Here is a 20855-nt window from a genome sequence, read left to right on the forward strand (position 1 = left end):
CTGCCTGATTGATGGACAGCCAGAAAGTATGGAGGGCCAGACGTGGCTCTGATCACGATATGGATGTGAATACAGTGGAAATGAGATCTTTCTGACATTTCTAAGTGTTTTGTTCCTCTGGCTTCAGAGACGGGCAGATGACAGCACTAAGGAAAAAGAGGACGGGAGGCCCAGCGACTGTTTGAGGAAGCACAGAGAAGGCCTCAGAGGGCTGGTTTAGCAAAGGGAGAGGTAAGGGTGGCAAAGACAGGTCCGCAGATGGAGCTGACAAGCGCTTCTAGACAGGAAATGACACTGGAGCAGTTCGGGCTGGCATCTGGTGCTGTTTCCACCATGTGGTTTGGAAGAAGTGTAATGCCATCTGGCAACTACCTCCCAGAAGCATGAGTTAGATCGGTTCTTCTCAGCCCTTTCGGCCACACGGGCTCTTTCACTAAAATACAACTTAACCGACAGATTGCGGAACGGGTATGGAGGTCTCGAAGCCCCTCTAGAGACTGCGAGAGCCTCTGCAGAAAACGCTCACATCCTCCACGGTCCCCAGTCCCGGCGGAAGCGCCCCTCCCCCGGATCTCGGCTCCGCCCCGCGGCGCCCGAGCGTGTCGTCACCCGCAACCGGCCAATCAGGGCGCGTGACCAAAATAGCGCCGTATAAAGGCGTGCAGGCCTGAGCCGCTTTCTCAGAGCCGCGCGCTGGGGCGGGGTTGCGCGCGCAGGTGAGCGGGGCGGGGCCGGCGCACACCTGCTTCCGCTGGACGTGGGCCGGGAATGCAGTCGGCCGGGGCTCCTGCGCTCGCAGAACCTGCAGTGTCTGTGTAACACCGACGCAACTGGGCTCTGGTTCAATAGAAGTCGTCACTACTCTCCCAACCGGTTTGCAATTCGGAAAGAAGCGCCGACCGCAACCTGCGGCTTGCGTAATCAAAGGGCATGTTTAAAGAGCCGACCACAACCTAGTTTCCAGTGGTGACACCTTGTCCCGCAGGAGAACATGTTAATTTAGCAGGTTCTAAGCCCTGCAGGAAGTCCACGATGAATGGACGCGTATCTGCTCTCCCGAGCAGGCTCACAATTGTAGATGGCAGACAGAGGGTCCACGGCCAACTGAGGCCGGTGGTAGTAAGATAGACCTCCTTTCCTGGAGGAGGAGATCAATTCAGAATGGGAAGCATTTCTCGAGGTCACCTTTCTAGGAGTAGGTGACTTTTGAGCTATTAGGTGGGAAAAAAAGGCTTTGACCTCGTACATACCTGGGTTCAAGCCTCTGCCTGGCCACCCACCCGCTCTGTGAACACTGAACGCATCAGAAAACCTAAAAGTGTTCCCTTCTTTAAAGTGCAGATAGCAATAGATATGTGCTAACATTTTTGAGGTGCCCCCCCCCCACGGGATCATGTTAATTTTCTCTTTTTTTCCCCGTCTTCCCTTCTTTCCTTAATCTCTTTCTTTCATTCTCTTCATTTTCTTTTCTCCTTCATCCCTTCATCTTTTTTACCTTTTTGCTAATAGGGGTATAACTTACACATAATAACTTGCGCAGATCTTAAGAGGACACGTAGGTGAACTTTCCTGTATGTATACACATGTAATCAGGTCCCAGATCAAGCCGTAGGACATTTCAATCACCCCAGGTTTCCACCTGCTCCTACCAAGTCAATGCTTATCACCGCAGAGGTAAGCACTATCCTGAAATCTATTAATATATATTAATTTGCCTGTTCTTAAACTTTATATAATTGCAATCAAGCAGTGTGCTTTTTTCTGTCTGGTTTCTTTCACCCAACATAATATCTGTAAGATTTATCCACGGAATTGCATATATCAGTAATTTGTTTATTGCTGGGTAGTATTCTTTTGTATGAATACACTACAATTAATTTATCTAATTCTACCATTGATGGTCAATTTGGTTGTTTTCAGTTTTTGTCTATTTTGAGTGAAGCTGCTGTGGACATTCTTACAGTCTTTTGGTGAATAAATGCGCTCAATTTTATTTGGTATACAGTGGAATATCTGTCATAGGATAGGAGTATGTTTCATTTTAATGGACACTGCCTAACAGTTTCCCAAAAAGGTTGAATCAATTAATAAAAATCAGTTACTTAATATCCTTGACAACAGTTGGCATTAACAGTCTTAAAATTCTTGGTGAGTATGTAGCACTATTTTCTTGTGGTTTTCATTTGTATTTCCCTAACGAATAGTGATGTTGAGCCTCTTTAATACCTTATTACCCATTGGGTAACATTTTTTTGTGAAATGGTTATTCGAGTCTTTTTGTTTGTTTGTTTTTAATGGGCTTGTCTGTCTTTTCCCTAGGATTTCTAGGAATGCTTTATATTTTCTGGATATGAGTCTTTTGTTAAGCATTATGTATCATGGATATATCCTCCCAGTCTCTGCCTTGCCTATGCAGTTCCTTATGGTGTCTTTATTTTATTTTGTTTTTAAAATGAACATGCAATAACATTGAATTTTAAAAATTTATAGTTTTACGAGATTTGACACATGTATAAATACTGTAACCACTACTGTAAAATCGGGATCCAGAACAGTTCCATCACCCCAGAAAACTCCCTTTGCAGTCATATCCTACCCCACCTGTTACCCCTGGGAATCATGAATCTGTTCTTTGTTATAGTTTTGCCCTTTCCAGAATGGCATATAAATGGAATCATATAGTGGGTAGCCTTTTGAGTCTGGCTTCTTTCATTCAGGATAGTGCCTGTGAGATTCGTACATGCTGTTGCATGGATTAATCCATTCTTTTTTTTATACATTTTTATTTTTATTTTTATTTATTTTTTTTAAAGATTCCATTTACTCATTTGACAGAGAGCGAGACAGCCAGCGAGAGGGAACACAGGCAGGGGGAGTGGGAGAGGAAGAAGCAGGCGGAGGAGCCCGATGTGAGGCTCGACCCCAGAACGCCAGGATCACGCCCTGAGCCGAAGGCAGACGCTCAACAACTGAGCCACCCAGGCGCCCCAATATACATTTTTATTTTTTAAAAAAGATTTCATTTATTTGTTAGAGAGAGAGCACACACACATGCCAGCAAGGGGAGCAGCAGGCAGAGGGAGAAGCTGATGCGGAACTTGATCCCACGACCCTGGGGTCATGACCTGAGCCAAAGGCAGGCGCTCAACTGACTGAGCCAGCCAGGGTTCCCTAGCCCATTCCTTTTTATCGCTCAGTAGGATTCTATCACTGTTTGTTTACTTGTTGAAGGAACTTTGAGTGGTTTTCAATATTTGACAATTATAAGTAGCACTGCTATAAACATTTGTGTACAGTTTTGTGTGTGTGTATAAATATCAGTTTAAATACCCAGGAGACTGTTGCTGTGTCGTTTGGGAAGTATATATTTAACTTTATACAAATCTGCCAAACTGTTTCCCAGAGAGAACCATTTTGTGTTCCCATCAGCAGTGTGAGAGTTCCGGTTGTTCTGTATCTTCATCAGTACTTGGTATTGTCACGTTTTATTTTAGTGGTTCTAATATGTGGTGGTGGTATCTCATCATGGTTTTAATGTGCAATTTTATAAAGGTTAATGATGTTAAGCATCATTTTATGGGCTTATTTGCGATACATTTATTCTCATTGATGAAAGGTCTATTCAAGCCTTTTTCCCATTAAAAAAACAAAACAGGTTGGGGGCACCTGGGTGACTCAGTCGGTTAGGCAGCCCACTCTTGATTTCAGCTCAGGTTGTGATCTCAGGGTTGTAGGATCCGGCCCCATGTCGGGCTCCATGCTCAGCAGAGAGTCTACTTGAGATTCTCTCTCTCCCCCCCATCCCCCTCAAATAAATAAATAAAATCTTAAAATACAAAAAACAAAAAACCAACAACTAGGATGTTTTCTTGCTGTTCAATTTTGAGAGTTCTTTCTGTATTCTGGATACAAGTCCTTTGAAAGACTTCCTTCCACTGAATTGACATTGCGTCTTTGTGAAGAATCATTGGCCATATTGTGTGCCTATTACCATTGTTCTTACATATCTACTTTTTCCCTGTAGACATAAAAAATTCCCTGTCTGATAAGTCCACACTCTGTGGCATCTGAGTCAGGTTCCGATGCTTGCTTTGTCTTTTCAAACTGTAATTGTTCTTGTCTTTTACCATGCCTGGTAATTTTTTTTGTTGAACGCCAGACATATTGTGTCAGGTAAGAGGAACTGGGGCGATCAGGCTTTTCGGGTAAAGTTTTCTGTTCATCTGCTAGGAGTTGCCTGTGCTTAATGTTTGCTCTCACCATTGGTACCAGAGACTTCCTCTGGTTTCCTCATTTTTTTATGCTTCCCTGTTGCCTTTGGGTTTTCCTAAGAACGTCTTTGGTAGAGTCTGTGTTTTGCAGCTCGCTCTCTCCATTGCAATCCCTGTGACTGTATTCCGGAGCCCTGTTGATATGGTGGTAACGTGTGAGGGGAGGGAGGTAGTCTGTAATCATAGAATTATAATTAAATCTGTTTTTAAGGGGCCTGAGTCCTTGGACTGTGACATTCAGAAGCAGTTCTTAGCCTTTTCTTTGCCTCTCCTTATCTGAGACAAGAAGGCTTGAGGGGGTTAGAACTGGCTAATTGCCATTCCTTCAAATCAGGTAAGACTCCCTTAGAGGACAGGCCTTTGTTAGGGAGACTTCTTTGGGTGTTTTTCAAAATGGTGAATTTTCCTTTTCCCCTGCCTGAAAGCATGGTGGGGCTTCCAGAGCAAAAGCCCACGAAAATGTGGGGTCCTTCTAAGACTGGGCCCCCAGGAGAGCTGAAAACAGAAGATCTGTTGATTAATTTTTAAGTTTGGAGATTTTCCAGTTATCTTTCTCTTATTGATTTCTGGTTTCCGTTGTGGTCATAGAACATATTTCATATTATTACAGGACTCCTGGTGGCTCAGTCAGTTAAGCGTCTGCCTTCAGCTCAGGTCATGATCCCAGGGTCCTGGGATCAAGTCCCACATTGGGCTCCCTGCTCAGTGAGGAGCCTGATTCTCCCTCTGCCTGCCACTCTCCCTGTTTGTGCTCTCTCTCCTTTCTCTCTCTAATAAATAAATAAATAAATAAATAAATAAATAAATAAATAAAATCTTTAAAAACAAAACAAAAACAGGAAAACCATATTTTATATTATTTCATTTTTTTAAAACTTAATCGAGACTTGTTTTATGACCCTGGATATGGTCTATTTTGGTGAGTGGTCCTCAGGAAGAATGTACTACGTGAACTAGTCCACAGGTATCAGTCACATTAGTTCGTTGATGGTGTTTTCAGTTTTGTGTCCTTGCTGATTTTCTGTCTGCTTGTTCTGTCGATTACCGAGAGGAGTGTTGAACTCCCTACCTATAATTTTGGATTTGCCCATTTCCCCTTCGTTTTATCAATTTTTGCTGCAGGTATTTTGAAGCTCTCTTGTCCGGTGCGTGCACATTTAGAATGGCTGTGCTCTCTTGGCAACCCTTTTGTCATTTGCAAGGACAGCAAAGGGTATGAGGTTCTACCCCCCTTGCAAGCTTAACGAGTTAGCCTGCCACAGTTTCGTGGATGCTGGCAGAAGACACAGGATGTTATTAGCCACAAGAGCAGTAGCCACACTGTCAGCCTTTGCACCACTTCCTTGAGCCCCATTGCTCAGCGGCTGATGCAAACGGGGCCGGATGGCACCTGTACAAACAGTGGGCCGCAGCACAGCAGATGATCCCTGGGGTTATGGGACCCAAATCTTTGATTATAGGCAAGAAATCTTCCTGACCTTTGCCATTGTTATACTGGACTAAAAGCAGACCAGCCACTGTCTTACTTGAGAGGAGAGCAGTTTCTGTTTCCATTGCTGTTGACTGCACAAACATCCTTGAAAAGATACTCCAGATCCAAGACAGTCATTGCCTCCGTTCACAAGACGTTCAGAGATGCAAAGGCCTTTCGAGAACTGTCCTTCAGCAATAACGTCCCTGTCTATCCCCTGTAATTCTCGTTCTGAGGTCTGCTTTGTCTGGTGTTAACCTAGCTGCTCCGGCTTTCTCTTGGTTAGTGTTTGCATGGTGCATTGGTTTCCATCTTTTTATTTTTAACCTCCTTCTATCTTTACATTTATGATGAATTTGTGTGTCTGCGTGTATATGTTTTGTTTTGTAGACAGCATATAGTTTGGTCTTGTTTTTTCATCTATTCTGAAAATCTCTTAATTTGCATGTTTAGATCAGGGGCTGGTAAACTATGCCTGTGGGTCAGATCTGGTTAGTGTCCTGTTTTTGTAACTAAGATTTTGTTGAAATGTAGCCAGGCTTGTTCATTTATATCTTTTCTTGGGTGGCTTTTCCCTTATAAGAGCAGAATTGAGTAGTAGCAACAGAGACCATATGACTGAGAAATCCCAAAATATTTACTGTCTGGCACTTCATAGAAAAAATTTGCAGACCCTGGTTTAGATTTTTACATTTAATGTAGTTATTGACATGTCTGGATTTAGGTTATTTTTTAAATTATTTTATTTCTTTTTTTGCTTCTTCCCTATTTTTCATTCTTTTTTTCTTCTGTCCTGGCTTATCTTGGATTATCTGAATAGTTTTTAATGTTACATCTTAATTTTCTTTTTTCTTTTTTTTCTTTTGAAGATTTATTTATTTATGAGAGAGAGACCAGGGGGAGGGGGGCAGAAGGAAAGAATCCCAAACAGACTTCCTGCAGCGTGTGGAGCGGACCACAGGGCTCAAGGCCACAACCCAGAGATCACGACCTGAGCTGAAATCAAGAGTCAGACACTCAACCGGCTGAGCCACTCAGGCGCCCCCTCCCTTTTAATTTTCTATTGAATTTTTCATTGTATCTCTTTGTACGTGTTTGTAATGGTTGCTCTAGGGATTATAATGTACAGACTTAATATTGCACAGTCTAATTAGAACTCGTATTTTATCACTTCAGTTGAATGTTGATACATTACTACCATATAGATCTCTTCCTCCTTCATGTTGGAATATCTTTTTCTTTGGATCTTCTGAGTCTTACTTTGCAATGTCTGTTTTTGTGGCTGCCTCCCTAAGTCCGCTCTCTGCTGGGGAGTAGCCTACAGCCTGGCGTCCTCATCGCCGTTCTCCCTTATCTGTCCTGCACAGATCCATCTCCCTGAAGTACATTCTCAGCTTATCATTGGGCTGCTCAGAGTATTTATTTGATGCTTTATCGCTTGGAACATAAAATCCAAATTAATCAGCTGCTCTTCTGTCTCCTGCCATCCCATCCATCCTATCAGGAAATGCATCTTGAGCTGCTCTCTAGCCTCTGGGGAGAAGGAGCTCCACCTAAATTCTCTGCTCCAGCCAGATGGCTTTCATCATAGTCCTGCCTCCAAGCCCTTGCAAACTATCTCCTTGCCTGTCCCAACTCCTGTGCAAATTTCCAGGACTCCATAAGCCACTTCCTGCAGAGAGGCCCCTTGGGCATCCCAGGTCACCTCAGCCTTTCTTTTCAGTAGCATGTGATCACCAAACTGAGTACAGAATGGAGTCGAATCAACATTGACATGATTTTAAATTGTGGCAACAACAACTAGGGCCATCCCGGTCGGGAACAGGGAAGTAAGAGCAGTAAGTGGGAAACAGAGTTGGGTCAGGGTTACAGTGGCCGAGTAGGTGAGAGAGGCTTCCTGTCCCATCATGAAAGCACCTGTGCAGCAGCTGACTTTTAGTGCACAATCTACAACCAGAGGATCTCTCCTTAGATCTGGAGTCTCCTGAGGGCTCTGATTTTGAAGAGCTTTTAAATTCAGTAGGAAAGGGGTCCCTGGGTGGCTCAGTCCTTAGTGTCTGCCTTCTGCTCAGGTCATGATCCCAGGGTCCTGGGATAGAGCCTGGCATCAGGTTCCCTGCTTAGCGGGAAGCCTGCTTCTTCCTCTCCCACTCCCCCTGCTTGTGTTCCCTCTCTCGCTCTCTCTCTTTCTCTCTCTGTCAAATAAATAAACAAACAAACAAACAAATAAATAAATAAATAAATAAAAATCTTAGAAAGAAAAAATTGGTAGGAAAGAGTCTAAAGCCCTTCCTGGGAACAAGTGTTGAGAGGGAGGAAGCGCATGGGACCTGAGGGCCTGGTGGCCTGGTGGCCTGAGGTGACTACTCCCTCCCATGCAGCTCTGTGCCTAGGGTCCACCTCATGTGTTGCTGGAGAGAATCCAGCACATTCCACTCATCTGTGTGCCAGAGCTCACTTTTGTTCTTGGCTCCATCTTCAGTAATTTGTTATCAAGAGAAAGACTCCCAGCAAAATCATGTTTCTTGCACAATCCCAAAGGTGATAAATTGCCCCAGATGAACATAGACCAGAGTGGGCTGATCCGAGATAGCGAAGAGCGGGGCAGAGGGACTTACGATCAAGATCAAAACGGAACAGGATCCGTGGGGAATGGATGCGTGTTGTGACTTCCTACCATGGTGCGTTGTCGAAGTGCCGTAAGCACAAACAAAACACACTCTTGTTCTTATTGCAGAAATAATACACATTTGTTGTATAAAAATTAGAGAATACAGTCAAGGAAGAAATAAAAGTCATCCATAACTCTATTTTAGTGCACATCTTTGAAAATCTTATGCACCTTCTTTCCTCCCTCCCTCCCTCTGTCCTTTGCAATGGGAGATATTTGACCACTGTCCCTCTTAGTAATTCCCTGAACTAGATCCTTTCAGTGTCTCTGCTCCCCAGTTCTCACCTCCGTTGTCCCTCTCCTCTCCTGGGGCATATCCTCCTCTCTGCCTTTTTCTTGCCGTAGGATCATTTCAGATGGGGTCATCCACACAGATAGGGGCAGAGACCAAGGCAACCTCAGTGTGAAGATGGGCATACCCGACGGCAAAGGAATTTTCTCACTGGGATCTACAGGCAGGGCAGCTGGTACAGCTGTAGGGTCAGCTCAGGGGGGAACGTGGACTGACAGAGGCTGCCGCACATAGACTGGCTCCCTGTCATACCTCTCTCCAGACAACCAGCATGTGACTGACCGTCTGCTCCAGCAGGAGGGTAGGGTGCTCGGGGGCAGGGAAGGGGACACACTGGCAGAAAGATTTACTTTTTCATTGAGTTTTAACACACAGACAATAAGGGGCATGAGGAACGCTCATCTTAAGTGCGTAGCTCAATAAAGTTTTACATTTGTGGGTACCTATAGGACTGTGTTTGAGCTCAAGATATAAAACGTTTGCAGCACCCAGAAGTTTTCCTCTGCTCCTTCCCAGTCAATATCCATTTTCCCTGAATCCTCTCCACCCCAAACACACGATTTTGGCTTCTTTTAACAGGTGGTGCTTCATATTTGGCTTCTTTTGCTCCAGATAATGTCTGTGAGATGCTTATTGTCTGCTACTGTGTTGAAGATATTGTTTCATCAGCTTCTTATTTTACCAAAAATGGAATCGTCTTGTGCATGCTGTTTGTCGTGGGTCTTTCCGTTTCATATATTGGCAACAGTTTCCCTCGTCTTCAGCATTCTTTTACTACGGATTTTTCAAAGTTTGGATAATGTTCTCTATTATGTGTGTGCTGTAGTTTATTGGACCAGCCCTCAATTGTTCAACATGAGATAATTTCCTTTTTAAAAAATTACAAACAATACTTCATTGAACATTCTTGCAATGACATCTTTGTGCACATACTTATTTCTTTAGGATAGACTATAAGAAATAGAATCACTAGATCAAAGATCATATACATTTTTAAAGCTTTGTTATCCAGAAAGGTTGTACTAATTTTCTATTAGCGGCAGTGAATGAGAGTGTCTGTTTCCTCAAATCTTTACCATCACTGGACATCATATTTTGAATATCTGCAAAAGTATTCATATAGATGAAATGTATCTTTTTGAAAAAATAACTTAAAAAATTAAACTTGTATCATTTTAACTTGCATTTCTATAGTTACAAATATGGCCAAACCCTTTTATATTTATTAATCCCTTCTTCTGTCTTGAGACTCTTGATGTCAGTGTCAGGCAGGGTTTAGTTGTAGATAACTGAACCACTCTTTCTATTTTAAGGAGAAAGAGCTATGACAAAGGGAATTAGCTTCTTACAAAATCACTGGGAGAGGTGGGGGAGCAGGACCTGTGCTGGCCTGAGAGGAATAACTCTGAGAACACTACCCCAACCTGCTGCCTCCGGAGAGCTGCTGCTTTTGCCCTAATCAGTTTCATTCTACACCCAGGGCTGTTGGCCCTTTAGCCATGTGAGGTCCGCTAGAACTTCCCCAGCAAAAATAGTGCCTTGTGCCCAGCTCCCAAGACACAGACAGCTGTTGTTAACTAGACTGGAGCCTCTGCTAATTCCACCATCAGAACAAACAACAACAAAGTGAAAACAACCCAAATACAAAATACCCAAAAATGCTAGGTTAAATGTAACAAATGTCCTTTTCGGTGTATTTGAGGTTAGGAGAAGGCCAAGGAAACTCCCAGGAGTCACAAATGAAAAGGGAGCTGGAAACTGGAGTTGTAAGCAAATGCTGGGGGTACTCAGTCTGGTAAGCTAGATGCTTGGATGGTCCTCTGGGCCTGGTAGACAATGCCTTGAGGGGCCCATGCATATTAGGGAGATGAAATGGAGGGTTCTAAGACCCCCACAGGGCTATGGCCTCTGGGAAAGAATGGACTGAATTAAAAAAAAAAAAAATCTGACTTTTAGCAAAGAGAAATAACAAGGACATTTGTCTTTGCCCATGCTCTGAGTGGGGAAGAAAAGTAGCTTTCAGGAATTTGTGATGATACATTGCCACCTGCATGGGTTTTGGGTTTGAGGTTTGAAGCTACACTGAGTGGTTTGAGAAGTTAATTTTGTGAGCCTGAGTTGGTAACAATTCTGGCCATCTGACAAAAGCTATGCAGATCTTTCTGGGGAGACATAGTCTCAATCTAGGCCTTATAGGATTCCTACAGATAAACCCCAGCTGAATATAAGCTCCTACTCCAAAAAAACAAAACAAAACAAAAAAAAAAAAAAAAAACAAAGAAACAAGCCACCATAAAAGAATTAACAAAAACTCCTAAGAACTTATGATACTGGATTTATCAAATGCAGAATATAAAACAAGAATGCCTGAAATGTTTGGTTAAATTTCAAAGCATACACAAGAAAGGAACAAGAGTACTATATAATATAATCATATAATATACATTCCCAAAATTACACAAATTATAAGTGGACAGCTTGATGAAATTTCACAATCTGAACACGTGTGTAACCAGCACCCATAACAAGAAACAGAACATTAGCAGCACCCCAAATCCCCCATCCCTCATACTTCCTTCTAGTCATTACCCATATCTCTCCTAAGGGTAACTACTATTCTAACTTTTTTTTTTTTTTAAAGATTTTATTTATTTATTTGACAGAGAGAGACAGCGAGAGAGGGAACACAGCAAGGGGAGTGTGAGAGGGAGAAGCAGGCTTCCCGCCTGGCAGGGAGCCCAATGCGGGCCTCGATCCCAAGATACTGGGATCATGAACTCTAGGGACCAGCAATCTGTGTTTTGACAAGCCCTGATGCCACTAACATGTGAGGACCATGAAATTAAGTATGTACATTTGAGTCCAATCAGCGGGGAAAACAACTAAGTCAAACTTCTTAATCCAAAATAAGATAGAGAAGGAGAAAAAAGTAGAAGCATAAAATGAGCAGGGAAAAGAAATGGAAATAATTTCAAATACATCAATACTCATACTACTAATAAAAATATAGATGGACCAAATTTGCCACTTTAGGTAGATTTGTAGGTTGATTTTTGACAAATCTACCCTATGCTATTTATAAGAGACAACAAAAAGTTGAAAGTAAAAAAAGTGAAAAAATAGATACTAGGTAAACAGGAAGATACAATTTCATAAAGTTGTCCACTCTCTCCAAATCAATCTGTAAATTCAAGTCCAGTTCAATTCTAATAAAAATCTAAATCAAGCGTTTCTTGGATCTTGCAAGCTGATTTTACATTTCTATAGAAGAACAAAGCTCCAGGAAAACTAGGTTTGAAGAAGCACAAGGTTTAGGTTGGTTCTACGAAGTTCAAGTGTTTCAGAGCGGCATTGGTAAAGACACAAAAAGATGAATGCTTTACAGTCAAAAGTACATGGAAATTTGATAAACCTTAGAGGGCATGGAAGATCAGTGAGGGAAGAATGGTGTCTAGACAATTGGTTAATCAGATGGGAAAAATAAGAGTGAATCTCCAGAGGTGCCTGGCTGGTTCAGTTGGTAGAGCATGTGACTCTTGATCTCGGGGTTGTAAGTTCAAGCCCTGTGTTGGGTGTAGAAATTACTTAAAAATAAAATCTTAGGGATGCCTGGGTGGCTCAGTCAGTTAAGCGTCTGACTCTCGATTTGGGCTCAGGTCATGATCTTAGGATCTTGAGATCAAGCCCTGTATCAGGCTCCGCACTCAGCTCACAGCATGCTCAAGATTCTCTCTCCCTCTCCCTCCCCCTCTACCCCTCCCCTGCTCTCTAAAATAAATAAAATCTTAAGAAAATGTGGAAAGTTTACACATTTTTTAAAAAAAGATTGAATCTTCACATTATAAACAAAATCAGTTCCGGGTTGGATTAATGATCTAAATAGAAAAGGCAAAAATTCCCACCTTTAAGAAAAAATGGTTAGGATGACAGGTTAAGGAAAGACCTCTTAAAATCACACAAAAAAGCGTAAATAACAAGATTTCTATCTTACTGATATTAAATTTTAAAACTTCATCAAAAAAACAAAATTAAGGAATAAAAAGTCATTGGCTCTGAGAAGGTTTTGCAATGTATTCTATTTATGACCACAAGCAGCAGAAGGTTAATATACAAGATACAGGAAGAACCAGTGTTCATCAGGAAGATGAACAACCCAATGGAAAGACAGGCAATTTGCTCCAGACAGAAACAGGATGGAAAATTAATAGAAAAATTCCTAGTAATCAGGCAAAGGAGCATTAAAACCACAAAGAACTATTTTATACCCTTCAGACTGATGAAAATTCCAACTCTGATGATAGCAGCTACTGGTGTAGATAAGGAGGAAACCTTCCAGAGTGTAATTTGTTAACCATTTGGTAGAATAATTTGGGAATATCTAACAAATGGAAAAATACAGATATAATAAGATCAACTAATTCTTCTTGTAGGTACATATCCTGGACAAGCCCTTGCACATGACAAGGAGACATATATAGAAATATCTCAAGTATTATTCTTTTATACTGGAAAATTGGAAACAAATGAAATTTCTACCAGGAGAATGGATGAGTAAATTGTTGCCTATTCCTATCATGGGATACTAAATAGCAATGAAAGTGAATGAGCTAGAGTCATGCTGGTCAACATGGATAAATCTCATAATACTGAGTGAATGAACTACAGAGGTATATATGCTGGATACCAGTACCAGTCTTAGACTGGGGCAAGTGGGGCCCCTGTCCCAGGTCCCTCTCTCTAGGAGTCCCTGCACTTTGGATCACCTTCCTTGAAATTGTTTACTTCCCCAACCTGTGCCTGGGACCAACTGGATGGGGCCGGCTGCTCTCTGCATAGGGGGTTTAAGTGCTTGGGCAGAGCCATGCATGGACCTCCCTCTTTACAGACCTCTGCCCAGCACACCGAGGTGATCGGAAATCCTGAGGAGCCCTGCGCTGTGCCTTTCTGTGCCAAGCCAGGTTCCAGGAAGGACTATCTGCAGATTGTTCTCGCTGGCTGGTGCAGGTTTTTTTCGCGGCGTAGAGCAAGACTGGGCTGTCAACATGGTGCGGACACACCATTTTGGGCCACTCAGATTAATGATGTAAACAGGGACCCTGCCAAATTCAGTTCAAGATAGGAGTTGCTTCTTGAAGGGAGGGAGAATTCAGTGAAGGTTAGAGTTACACTGGGAGCTAGTTTTGAAATGTTTTATTCCTTAAGCTGTGTGGTGGTGGATAGAGGGGGTTGATTGCATTATTTTTAAGCCTTTATGTGTGTTTGAAATATTTCATTAACAAGAAGAAGAAGAAGAAGAGGGGGTGGCGGAGGCGGGACACAGCCCGAGCCTTTCTGTTCTCCCGCGAGAAGATGCGCCACGCTGCATGTCCCTACACCTGTCCGGTCTGGCTCTGCCGTGCGCTGTCAGCCCCTTCCCCAGCAAATACCTGCTAAACGCTTAGATCTTGCAAATGCAAAGAAAATTCCACGGTGAGGTTAAAAGCCAAAGTCATCCAAAATTCTGAGCTTTGGACAAAACTGTTGAAAAAGTTTTTCGTCAAAACTTTATTAAATTCAGTGGTAGCAGATTCTGCATTGCTATGAATCTTGACTGTGTCAATACAGGAGTTTTCATTTGGTGGTTCTTTCCAGTCTCCCAGGACAGGGAAGGAATCTCTTGACATAAAGGAGCCACGCTGGGAAACGGGCCCCGGCTAAGCTCCCTTCTGGAAGCGCCGCCTCCCCGTGTGGCACACATTTTCTCCTGTGTGGTTTCCGTTCCAAGCAAGACCAGTTCTGCAACGTGCTTTTGTACCTTTCCAGAGCCCGATCGGAAGCAGCTTGCCAAGGCTTTCAAACCCATTGGATTCTTCCGTTGCTTAAAAGTCTCTTTCTCTTGAAGGCCTTTGAGTAAATCTTAAAATTAACATCTAAAAAGACTCCGCAGCCACTGTGCTGGGGGAGGGCTGGGGCCTTCCGACCAGCCCCACCTCAAGTGACCCTACTAAGGGCGTTAGATTCGGGAAGGAGCTTTGCAGGTGTAAGGCGCGGCGGCTGCGGAGAGGTGGAGGTGCCCAGGCAGGGGGAGGGGCAGCGGTAACCCCGGGCCTAAGCCCCAAACTCCCGCGCCCGCCCCTTGGGTCCCCGTTGTTCTCACGCGCGCCCGTAGAGCGGGCGCCCCGCCCCCCTTCACGTCCATCCTTTCTCTGGCTCGGTTCTAAGCAGACCTCGACAAATGTTTAAACAAAGAATGAGGGAAGCCTATTTTAGTAACTTTCACTTCTCTGTATGTTTTATTGCTTCAGTTAGGCGTGACATATTTTTGAATTTACATTTTCAATTCTATTTTATACTTGCTCTATAACATGTTAGACTGTAGACATTTTCTTTTTGATGAAAAAGAGAAGGTTGATTTGGGGATTCACATTCAAAGTATTTGATTAATCAAGGCCTGGTTTAGCATTCAAGAACGTTGTGGTGACGCTTTCCACTTCTTTGTTTCTGCCCTAGATTTTTCTTTACCTCTTTTGTCTCCTGTATCTTTCCAGCTCTGTGGACTTCTTTGAGGGCAAGAGGGCTCTGAGGATTGAGGAGAGAAAAGCTCTTCTTCAGTCATTTATTATTATCAGGACTACTGATAATTGAGTTTCTTGCATATTTAGCCCCTCAGGAAAAATCTGAGCCTATCTCTACTCTTAGAACCTCAGGGACCCCTCGTGGAGGGGTGGGGGTGAGAGAATAAATCATGTTTCTCCTTTCCCTGACTTTGTGATGGATCATGGTCTCCATAATGCTCAAGCCAAAAACTGCAGCTTGCAGTTTAGAAGTGAAGAGGGTGGAGAGAGCCTTGAGGTGGCCAAGGGCGTGGAGTGGGGTTCTAGAAGATAGATATCCGTCCATCTTTGTGTGAGCATTTTGTCAAGCATGGCTGCTTTCTAAAGACAACACTTAAGCCCAAGGGTCTGGGAGATGAGATTTGTAAATTTGAAAGATGTTTCAAAGGCAAAATGCATTGCTCACGTAGTGTGTCCACAGAGAAGGTCTTCCGTGGATAGACAGGAGTCTTCCAGGCAGTGCAGAGTGCTGGTTACTGCCACCCTGTCTGATACAAGGAAGAGACAATGCTGGTTATGGGCTAGCACGTTGCTCTCGGTATCAAGGCACTGGGGTGAGCTCCCTGCTGCCTTACATCTGGTGGCCTGGCTGCCCAGGGAATGGGGAGGCCTGTCCTCTTCCAACTCTTCCTTGAGATTCAGGGACCTTGGAAAACTCACTCCCAAGAACTTCTAGGACTGTGTCATTCTGGTTAGATATTGGGACGTTACCCAACAACTTTTTAATTTTATGCATTCTGGTATTTTTCTGTAAGGTGTGACGCAGTCTCTGCCTTCAGTTGTCATGTTGTGGTATCACGCCTGTACGGGTTGCGTATCCTCAGCAGACGGTGGCAGTGTCCAGCCCATGTCCCCTGTCACTTTGAGGCTAGCTCTTCTTTCTACTATGGGATAAATTGTTAATGTTGGTCACTTTTTTAAAAATTAAAAAAAAATTTTTTTCTTTTAAGTAAACTCTACCCTCAAGGTGGGGCTTGAACTCATGACTCCAAGATCAAGAGTCACATGCTCTACTGACTGAACCAGCCAGCTGCCCCAATGTTGGTCGCTTCTAGTGCTGCCTCCCACAAAGCCCACCGTCTTGTTTGGGGAATTTGCCCTGCTTTTCACAATCTCCTGTCTTCTCTTCAGTCATGGCTCCTTTCCCTGCAGAGGAAAAAGCCTGGCATTTTATAGACATTGCCAGCCGGTAATGGTCCTTCTGGTCTTCCAGGGAGAGGACTATCTGTGAGCGGGTGTGTGTGATGAGGACCAGCCTCTAGTCTGGCTCCTCTGACTCTTTTTCAAGTAGGCCTGCCCCTTGAGTCTGCCAGCCTTAGGTTAGCTTACCCAGAAGCCCCTGCTTCCCAGGGATGCGTGATGACCTCCATGTCTGACCAAATTCCTCACCTCCAGCCCCTAGGCCATGGATACCTGCTCACCTGGCCTGCCTTCAGCAAGGATCCTGTTGGCTTGTTTCAACCAAATCCCCCTCACTTCTGATGTTTCCACTTAGTCAACTTCCCAGCCACTGACCCCCACCAACTACTTGGCTACAAATCCCCGCTTTTGTTGTATCTACTGCAAAAGCCCATTGCAGTGGTCCCTGCACCTACTGAGATGGTCCTGAAGAAAGTCTGCCTTACCATTTTAACACGTATCAGAATGATCTTTTTCTTTAACATGTGGACAAATTCATTGCTGTGTGCCAAGTGTGTTTGGAAAGTCTGTGGTTGCTGGCATTAAGCTTCCCCCGCGCTTTGCCAGAGGAGGTGTATCTGTATGTAAATGACAGGATAAGCTATTGAAACATTACGTTTTGTCTTATCTTTCTGGGAAATCTGGAAGAATTCCTTTTCCTATTCCCAAATAGGAATATGTAATTGTTCCTTTTCCTATTCTCAGAAAGGCAGCACAACACTTATGTCCTACGGCCTAGATCCAGAAGTGTAAATTTCAGTTCTCACAAGTAGGGAATGTAAATTTGTGAAGTAGCCCCAGTGCAGCAATATGGAGTAGTGGGGACTGTGGCAAAGCAGAGAACACTTGTTCCATAGAAAGCCGTTCGTCAGCTCCAGCCAGTCATGGCAGGTGGGAGTGTGCACCTGGCATTTCCAGAGCACCTGATCTTTAAATAGAATATAGGGAGCTCGATTTCCACATGAAAATTCTAGATTTTTTTGTGTTAGGTAACAAAAGCAAATAAACACAGTGGGGACAAAACAACTAAAAATATTACCTTTGGGCATCAGGTTTGTAAGATCTCATTACCCCCTCTAGTTGAGGGAGGGCATTAGGAGGCTGAAAGTGTTCTCACACATCTTCCACCACAAGTATAGAGGAAGGAGGCTGCTTCTTGGACAGGAAGAGGGGTGTGGTGGTGGTTGGGGGGGCTTGAGTTTAGGGCCATAGGAGGCTCCAGAACTGTGCCCTGCATACCCACAATGTCTGGGATGGGTCCCCTGAGTTGTGTGCCCTCGGAGAGTAGCCAGCCCGTCCCGGAACCCTTGGCTTGGATCCTCGAGATGACGCTCGGCAGGGAAGGAGGATGTGCAACCAGCCTTCACGAGGCCCACGTGGCCTTCCTCCAGTGCTCTGAGGGGTTCTGCAGGCGCCCAGCGGTGTGTAGAGAGGGGAATCCCCAAAGCATAGCTAAGGCAGGATTTTCTGCCAGGCTGGTGGTTCAAGGCCAAGACATTTGATTTAGAAAACAGAGGTGCAAACAGATAGTGGGTGTGTTTGAATGCCAGTGTGTGCGTGCTTCCTGCTTGGGACCAGCTGGGAAGCCAGAGAGTTCTGAAGACGTGGATGCCTGAGAGGCAGGCCTTCACTCTGCAAACATTTTCTCCTCCTTTTTAAAGGACTTGTAGTGGGACACCTGGGGTCTCAGTCAGTTAAGTGTCTGCCTTAGGCTCAAGCCATGATCCCAGGGTCCTGGGATCGAGTCCCGCATCGGGCTCCCTGCTCAGCGGGGAGCCTGCTTCTCCCTCTGCCTGCTGCTCCCCCAGCTTGTGTTGTCTCTCTCTCAAACAAATAAATAAGTAAAATCTTTAAAAAAAATAATAAAGGAGTTGTGGTTGTTAGAAATTCTAGGGTTTGGAGTTTCCTATCACTTTCTCCCCATGAGCAGAATTTAGGGAACTGTACGGGTGCCTCCTTTCTCTGCACAAACACAGAGCTGGCTTCCTTATCCCGCACTGTCTGAGCCCCTATGTTGTTGTTGCTCTCTTATTTATTTTATTATTATTTTTTAAGAATATTTTATTTATTTGTTTGTCAGAGACAGAGCACAAGCAGGGGAGCAGCAGGCAGAGGGAGAAGCAGGCTCCCCACTGAGCAAGGAGCCCGATGCGGGACTCGATCTCACTACCTGACCTGACCTGAGCCGAAGGCAGATGCTTAACCAACTGAACCACCCTGGCATCCCTCTGTCATTCATTTTAATAACTTCCTGGACTGAATCTCTTCTGAATTTTGAATGTGTAAAATGGAATTTGGTGAGGTTTTCCCACCACCGGTTTCATTATTTGGAGGTTAGACCCATGGCAGCTGAGGCTGGTGACAAGGCTTCTATTCTTCACCTCTTCTGCATGCTCGGAGCCCTGCACGACAGAAGCGCTGTCACCTATGTCAGCAGTGAATACAAAACACACGATTCTCAAAAAAGGCTGTTTACATGGAGAAGAAACGAGATCCGGAACACGGTGTCCTGTCTGCGAAGCAAAATGCACATGTCCTAGGAGGAGGCAGAGGTCTTATTTCCAAAGACTCAGTGGATGGTAATTCCAGCTGTTTGAATTTAGGGCCCTGGAAAGTTCCTTGGAAGGGAAATCGAGGGTGTTGCCTCTTTGTGGTTGGATTTGTTCTCCTCGGATGTAGCAATTAAATAAAGCCCAGGAATGGCTGATTTTTCTTGAATTCTGAGTTTCAGAGTTTACCTTCGTGTCCTTAGGGGTGTGACTGAGTTTTAGGAATTGAAGATGTGTTTTCGGAACCACAGTTTAGGATGTAATACTGTCTTAAACCGCGCCTCTGGCCCTTCCCTGTGGCCTTTCTGACTGGATTGCCCCCTCGCAGTCTTGACGTTTCCGCTCAATTCGTAACTTATTTGACATAAAATATTGTCAGTGAGTCTAATGGAAAATTCCACTCAAGAAGGAAAAGCCATCGCTGATATGGAACAGCCAGCCCTGAACTGAAGCCCGCACGTGCTCAGATCCTCTCTTCGACACTGCCTGTAGCAGGTGAGGGCGAGCCCCGCGGGCTCAGGGGAGCCTGCTTTGCCAGGTGTGCTCGCCTGCCCTTCGGGAGCAGCCTGGCCTCTCCCTCAATGTCTACATTGAGTGTCATCCGAGTGAATCACTTCTTTCTCCGTTGTGTTCTTTTTTTATGGGGTGTTACCTCCTAACAGGTCGAACATCAGGCTGGTGGCTGAATACGGGGGTGATGGACTCATGTCCCAGCTCCCTCACGTGGACCACGGGCGTGACCCCGAGGACTACAGGCTGGGACACGGGAGTCACATCTCACCGAGATGCCACCCGGGGCTCTGGCCGTGGGAGTGGAGGAGGTATGACGTGACAGAATCCAGTTCTTCTTTCACCTGATAATTGCATACAATTTCAGCAAATTCCAGGGATCCAGAAAACTGCTAAGACACATGGCGTATAGAATTTGTGGGATGCTCCAGGCTCTTTTCTAAGGGCTTGTTGCCAATTGACTTCTTTCATCCTCATACAGACCCTCAGAGGAAGATGCTGTCATTAAGCTGGCCGTGGGGGGCATAGGCACCCCAAGGCCCACAAGCACAGGGCTTGCTCCTAAGGGGCAAAGCTGGGCCTGGTGTGCAGGTGGCTGGTCCAGCCCCTCGACTGCTGTTCTTTGTAGAGCCTGTTTGCGGTCATTGGTCATTAATTCACTTAAGTTGAACTAAAGCCTTGTGTTTTCAAAATTTGCAACCACTCTGCACCACAAAAAATACTGGGTTGGTCAGAAAGTAATGGCTCTCACCACAGACTTAGAGTGACTTTCTCATTCTGATGTTATTCATTTATTCAATAAACATACAATGGGTATCTATCTAACAGGGCCAGGAGCTGTTCTAGACACTTGAGATACAGTGTATTCATTTTTGAAATTGTTTATTTTTTAAAGATTTTATTTATTGGGGCGCCTGGGTGGCACAACGGTTAGGCGTCTGCCTTCAGCTCAGGGCGTGATCCTGGCGTTATGGGATCGAGCCCCACATCAGGCTCCTCTGCTATGAGCCTGCTTCTTCCTCTCCCACTCCCCCTGCTTGTGTTCCCTCTCTCACTGGCTGTCTCTATCTCTGTCGAATAAATAAATAAAATCTTTAAAAAAAAGATTTTATTTATTTATTCGTCAGAGAGAGAGAGCACAAACAGGGGAAGGGGGAGGAGGAGAGGGAGAAGCAGACTCCCCGCTGAGCAGGGAGCCCGATGCGGAACTCAATCCCAGGACCCTGGGATCATGACCTGAGCTGAAGGCAGCTGCTTAACCAGCCCAGCCACTCAGGCGCCCCGAAATATAGTGTATTCATAATACATATATGGACAAA

At 44.5% G+C, this 20855-nt stretch overlaps 1 long non-coding RNA gene across 1 annotated transcript in view; it reads left to right on the forward strand.

The window, feature by feature from the left end:
- Positions 1 to 721: 721 nt before the first annotated feature.
- The window catches only part of LOC103660843, a 102915-nt gene continuing 82781 nt past the window's right edge, over positions 722 to 20855 (forward strand). Inside the window, exon 1 of the long non-coding RNA XR_005834423.1 lies at positions 722 to 1674. This is a non-coding gene — a long non-coding RNA (uncharacterized LOC103660843). The remainder of the gene's footprint in view (positions 1675 to 20855) is intronic.

This window comes from Ursus maritimus, unplaced genomic scaffold, assembly GCF_017311325.1.
Source record: "Ursus maritimus isolate PB19 unplaced genomic scaffold, ASM1731132v1 scaffold_13, whole genome shotgun sequence".
NCBI lineage: Eukaryota > Metazoa > Chordata > Mammalia > Carnivora > Ursidae > Ursus > Ursus maritimus.